The 7,095-nt window shown below is 44.7% G+C and overlaps 1 pseudogene; it reads left to right on the forward strand.

Moving 5' to 3' along the window:
* Positions 1-247: 247 nt before the first annotated feature.
* Positions 248-366, forward strand: LOC146056621 (5S ribosomal RNA; annotated as a pseudogene).
* Positions 367-7,095: the final 6,729 nt, after the last annotated feature.

The raw sequence follows: 7,095 nt of genomic DNA on the forward strand, positions 1-7,095 counted from the left end.
TTGCCCCCTCTCTCTCATCCGCAATCCTATACTGTGTATGATTGTGGACAGCAGAAGTGGGGTCTAGACAAATACATCCGACCACCTTCCTATCCACTATCTTATTTTAAGTGACGCTCTCATTGGCATCACCAGATTCTACCTCCCTGCAATGCATACCTGTTAACAGGGAGAGACCCTCAGGAGTTAGCCAACAGCAGAAGCACGCTCTAGCTTACTCCTACCAGCGCTGCTTTCTCAATATTCTATTTACAGCCATACCACACTGAAACTGCCTGGTACCATCCGAACCCAGAAGCTAAACAGTGTTGGGCCGACCCAGTACCTGTCTGGGGAACTAACAGGGAATAGTCGGTGCTGTAGCTTACCATAACAGCAGAAGCAAATGCGCGGTGAGAGTCATGCTTATCCGTAATCTCTCTTCTCCCTCTCACCCCATCTCCTAAATTCCTTATTTGCTGTCCCCCAGCATTCTATGTACTTCTTTCATCTTTACCTCTTCTCAGCATCTAAGGAGGTGTGTCCTGCGCCACCACAACTGTTATTTTCCTCCATGATAACAAATATCCGTTTGTTCATTTACTGTATTGCAAGAGGAACAGTTGATGCATAAAATAATTTTCGCTGTACGTATTTATAAACCCACCATTAGTTTGGGTCTCCTCTGATTTATTCCTTCTAAGTGGAGGGATGAACCGAACCTTTATCTTAAATGTTGTATCATTAAAAGTTACATTTTAATATGTAGACATCATTACATTCGCATCATATATTTTTGTTAATTATTTATAAGTGTGCCCCAAAAAGCCTTGTCGGGTTCCCTTTTGAGTCACCTCCAGACTCTATTCTTTTCAGTTCTAACATTGAACTCTCTTTTGGGAGCACCACCAACCACAGACTACAGCCGCAAAATCCTACAACGGAGCAACGGTGTGTATGTTGGTAATCAGAGATTCTTACTTACTATTTATCTATACCTGTGCCAATCCAACCCAACCCCACAAGAATTTCATCTTGGATGTCATCTCCCCACATTAAGCTCAACATTTCCAAAACAGAATAAATTTTATTACCACCAGCCAAGAGTAGTTACCAACCTGACATCTCTATCACTGTTGAGAACACAACAATTAATCCTACTCCACAAGCTCACTGCCTAGGAGCCATCCTCAACTCTGATCTGTACTTTATTCCTCACATTCAATCTGTCTCTAAATCATTTTATATACATCTAAAAAAACATATCCAAAATTCATACGTACCTTACACAAGACACTGCAAAAACTCTAATCCATGCACTCATTATATCTTGCATTGATTATTGCAATAGCCTTCTTACCGGCCTTCCTAAGAAAAGACTCTCACCCCTACAATCCATTTTCAATGCAACTGCGAGGCTGATCTTCATTATCTGCTGATCCACTCTTTTAGTCCTTACATTGGTTGCCTGTATATTACCGCATTCAATATAAAATACTTCCACTTATTCTGACTACACCGACTTATATCTCTTTGCTTATCTCAAAATATATCTCCACCTGACCTCTCCGCTCTGCACAAGATCTGCATTCTCATCCACACTCATTACTCGCTCCCATATGGAATGACTTTACATGCACATTAAGACTCCTATAGCCTCCAAACTTTCAAGCGTTCCTTAAAAACTCACCTCTTCAGGCAAGCTTATCATATTTCGGAACAAACACACAACCTCCAGTAGCGTTCATATCTATTGCATCCCATCAGGACTGTCTTGTAATCAGATGGGAATGCCATGCTATTGATTTCTATCCTTATGTATCCCTCTTATTATCCCTATAGATTGTAAGCTTGCGAGCAGGGCCCTCCTACCTCGATGTCGGTTTGTTTCTACCCAGTTTGTTTAATCCCTGTTATTTCCAATTGTAAAGTGAAACAAATATGCTGCGCTATATAAGAAACTGTAAATAAATAAATAAATTATTTTTACTTTGCAATTTAGATTTCAGTTTCAACACACCCCACCCAAATGTAACTCTCTCTGCACATGTTACATCTGCCCTACCTGTAGTACATGGTTTTGCCCATTTTGAGAAATGTATTCTGTGATCAAATCTGAATAAGGGCCATTGTTCACTGCAGACATATATTAATCATACATTGAGAGTGAAGTCCAAAGGGAGAGCATTTGGTCCCTCCTGTAATGGGCTATAATATTTCTGTGCAGAATATAGTCCAGTAATTCACAAATGTCCATACGTTATTTACAGCTAAGCAGATGAGCAATGTAGCGATGCATAAACTACGTACAGAAGTTTTCCACTACCAGGATGAGAAGTTAATATTAAATGTGATTTATCAAAATGACAGCTTTAATTAAAAAATAAACACATTTAATAAGAAAAGTAAACTAAGATTCACCTGGCAGTACATTGACTTTACACAGGTGGATAAAGTACATAACAGTTGCTATAAATGAGAAGTAGCGGTACAATAAATAAGATGTGAATACAATGGCTGCCCGGGGCATAAACTCCTACACTCAATGTTGGCAGTAATAGGAGAACTTGTGCGCAATCTGACAATCCCAAGTCACATGTGAGCAGTAGGACATTATAGAGATGTACTGTAATAGACACAGGGCCGGCGCCACCACTCGGCAGGTCTAGGCATTTGCCTAGGGTGCCGGCCACTGGAGGGCGGCAGTTCGCCCCTCGCCCCCCCGTGCAAAGGGGGTATCTGCTGCGCCATCTGGGGAGCGGGCAGGGGGGTCCATGCCGGCTTCTGACAGGAGCCTGCAGTGGTGTCCTTGCCGCGCGGGTACCTGCGGCGCTGTGTATAAAGCTGGCGGTGGCGGGTCCCTGCAGTGAATATGAAATAACTAGCGCTATCCGCCGGGCTATGCGGCGGCGCGGGAAGCGCTGGCGGGTTTGAAAACACTGGCTGCACGCTGATTGGCTGAGATTCAGCCAATCAGCGTGCGGCCAGTGTTTTCAAAACAGCAGCGCTTCCCGCGCCACCGCATAGCCCGGCGGATAGCATTAGTTATTTCTTATTCACTGCAGGTACCTCCCGCCGCCACCAGCTTTATACACAGCGCCACAGGTACCCGCGTGGCAAGGACACCACTGCAGGCTCATGTCAGGCGCCAGCATGGACCCCCCTGCCCGCTCCCCAGACGGTGCAACAGGTACCCCCCGCCCCCACCCCCCGGCACTGGGGCGCCCCCACCACGACTCGCCTGGGGCACTTCGGTGCCTTGCACCGGCCCTGAATAGACAGTCTCTGAGGTCCAAGGAAAATAGTGGAACCACTGATTCTACTCAGCTATTGCTGAGGGCTCAAATCCATCTGTTTCTGTGGTAGTAGAGGACTATTGGGGTAATTCAGATGGGTTAGTGTCATTAAGTCGATCCAGATGTTGTTGACATGCATTGGGTCAACCACTGAAGGTCGACATGCCTTAGGTTGACACATGAAATAGGTTGACATGGCTAAGGTGGACAGGGTTGGAAGATCTGAACAAGCATTAGGTCAACAATGGGAAGGTCAACAGTCAAAAGGTCAGCAGTGCTGAGTAAGTCGTGACTCACTTGGCGCTGTGAAGGGCATGTGGTAAAGGAGGCTGCTGATTATGTCTCTGCCCTCCCTCCCAATAGTGGTACTGGCAGTGCAGGGATGCTTGTGGTATCTTCATCGTGTGTGCAACATCGTGGGGCAACTGTGTCGGCAGTGCAGGAGTGCCAATGATGTCCTTAGTTTGGAATTGCTGGCTATATGGGCAGTGTGGGGTGCAGCAGGGTTCTCAGAGCAGGGGTTGCCAGCTGTGTTTTTAGTGAAGGCATGTTGGTTGTCTCAGCAGTGTTTGGGGAAACTGGCAGTGTCCTCAGAGTGGGGGTTGCCATAAGGAAGGATTTGATGGTTTGTCACTCTGGATACCTGAAGTTTTGGCTAGGGTGCCTCCTTATAAATTAATAAAAGGTCTGTCCTCCAACTCCGGAACCCCAGAACAAAAGGACACTTGGCGGCACTCCTCAGACTTCAATTCATATTAAATGTGCAGTATTCAAAATGCCATCACAGATGTCAACAAGCTGTTTCAAAGCATACAAGCTTTTTCATCAGGACATGTGGCAAAAATCAAGTGCAATCAGGGCCGGCGCTATCCACTCAGCAGAGGTTGCAAGGCAGGTAGGCGCCAAGCAGGAGAGGCCTGCATCCCCTGCTGTCCTCTGTGGCTGCCGGGCTGGCTGCTGCTGCACCTGTCATACATAGATGACAGGCAGCAGCACCGACATCACAGAGCTCCCTTATACCCCTTTTACACCAAAAACCCTTGTCCGACCCTGGTCTTTGAACGCTGGAGTGCTTCATACCCCATTTACACAGAACTTCGACCTGGGTCGGACCTGGGTATGCACAATTTATACTGAACCTGGGTCAGCACTGCCTTTGCTTGTGAATGTCATAAAAAGTGCTTGCTCGTTGCCAAGGGGGTGAAATTGCTTGTTGCCAGAAGGCAACACACGTGTGTGTGTGTGTATGTGTGTATGTATATATATATATATATATATATATATATATATATATATATATATATATATATATATATATATATCTCTCTCTAAACCCCTGAGGAAGTCCCAGCATACAGTCCCAGCATACAGGAAAGGGACGAAACCGGTCGGGCTATACATACCTCTCCGTTCCCGATGACTATAATCAGATAAGCTTATGTTTTTATGTCAAATGTACGGGTCCATCCACTGTTTCTGTTTTTATTCATTATGCGTATTGTTTTAAAATAAATGTGTTTTATAAAAACAATATTACGCTATCAGTTTTCCCCTTTGTTGGGAGTTCTTTGGTTTTAAGGGTCTTTATATTAAGCCTGATGGGAACTACACCTGGACAGAGCTAATCCCAGTGTGAGTCCATCTCTTTTAAACCCTCTTTTTTATCACAGGGTGATTACACGTGTGATAATAATAATAGCCACAAGGTGGCGGTGTTCACCTTTTTAAGTATTTTCTCATGCACTAAGCACTTTAGAGAAAAACAGCACTTTTGCACAGATTTATATAATTTTTCACTGAAACCCTGATATCATCCTTTCATACAAACGCATGAACATCTCCACGCCTCCAGCGGATTCTGGAAGGAGAATAAGGATGAATATCTGGGAGTGAAAGACACCACTACACGTGAAATTGCATATTATTTGCGGTACGCACATAGAGAATTTATAAAGGATTGTCACAGATTTATTCCTTGTCAACACTGAAGGCGCAGAAGTTTTACCACCAAATAGACGTTTTTTCTGGTCCTAAGGGAATTAGGCCACTTTGAAAACTTTTGCTGACACAGTATATATTCTGGAGTGTTGATAATACCACTTGTCTATATCATTGTAAAGTTTGTCACATATATTAGTCACATAGGGGTTTATTCTAGTTCATTCTTTCTGACAAAATCCTTCTTAGATGGACAAAACCATGTGCACTGCAGGGGGGAAGATGTAACATGTGCAGAGAGAATTAGATTTGAGTGAGTTATTTTGTTTCTGTGCAGGGAAAATACTGACTGCATGATTTTACACTGCAATATAGATCTCACTTTGAAGAAAAACCCCACCCAAATCTAATTCTCTCTGCACAAGTTACATCTGCCCCACCCGCAGTGCACATGGTTTTGTCCATCTAAGAAGGATTTTGTCAGAAAGAATGAACTAGAATAACCCCCTAAGTGAGGGGTAGCGCTGTTTGTGCACCACACTATCTATATGTATATATATATATGGTACTTGTGAGTTATCCGGGCTGCCGATTTTGTCCTTAAGTTTGGTTAACTTAAGGACACCCGACCGACGCGATGCCCGCGATTTAGCCCCAAATCGGGGGCATCGCGTCGGTCGTGGCCGTTATAAGGGGCCGCGACGCGATGCCCACGATTTCCCATAGACAGTAATGTTAAAAGACGCGATGGACCCGATTTCCCATAGACAGCAATGTTAAAATAAAATGACAATGTGAAATTGGCCAATATGTTTTAAAAAAAAATGTTTCATGGCCCCCCCACCACCGTTAACGCCACCCTGCTATTGACGCCAACCCGAAGCGTGGCGAGCGCAGCGAGCCTGCGAGGGGCGGCGGTACGCGTCCTCCGACCTTTTCATGCCCTACTATCCACTAGGGCGTGGAGTGAGAATAGAATAGTGTGGCGAGCGCAGCGAGCCACCGAGCCCGAAGCGTGGCGAGCGCAGCGAGCCCCGCGAGGGGACGCGGACACCTGTGAAGCCCGTAAGGGCACGCGGATACCTGTGAAGGTGTCCGCTCGCCACGCTTCGGGATCGGTGGCTCGCTGCGCTCGCCACACTATTCTATTCTCACTCCACGCCCTAGTGGATAGTAGGGCATGAAAAGGTCGGAGGACGCGTACCGCCGCCCCTCGCGGGCTCGCTGCGCTCGCCACGCTTCGGGTTGGCGTCAATAGCGGGGTGGCGTTAACGGTGGTGGGGGGCCATGAAACATTTTTTTTTAAAACATATCCAATGTGAAATGGCCATATTGGCCAATTTCACATTGTCATTTTATTTTAACATTGCTGTCTATGGGAAATCGTGTCCATCGCGTCTTTTAACATTACTGTCTATGGGAAATCGGGTCGGAAATCGGGTCCATCGTGTCTTTTAACATTACTGTCTATGGGAAATCATGGGCATCGCGTCGCGGCTCCTTATAACGGCCACGACCGACGCGATGCCCACGATTTTGGGCGCGATGAAAAAAATCGGCAGCCCGGATAACTCACAAGTACTATATATATATATATATATATATATATATATATATATATATATATATATATATATATATATAAACTTTGCCTACGTGTGGATTATTTCTGAGTGCCGCTGTACCCCCCAAGACTCTACATTGAGACAGCACACACTGTCTGAATCGGAGAGCACCAGTTTATTATCTTAGGAACCATTTGCCTTTCAATTTTGAGTGCCGCCACAGGACTATATATATATATATATATATATATATATATATATATATATATATATATATATATATATATATATATATATCTTAAATAAAAATTCTGAAG

This window comes from Crinia signifera, unplaced genomic scaffold (assembly GCF_055691185.1).
Source record: "Crinia signifera unplaced genomic scaffold, ASM5569118v1 HAP2_SCAFFOLD_86, whole genome shotgun sequence".
In the NCBI taxonomy this organism is placed as follows: domain Eukaryota; kingdom Metazoa; phylum Chordata; class Amphibia; order Anura; family Myobatrachidae; genus Crinia; species Crinia signifera.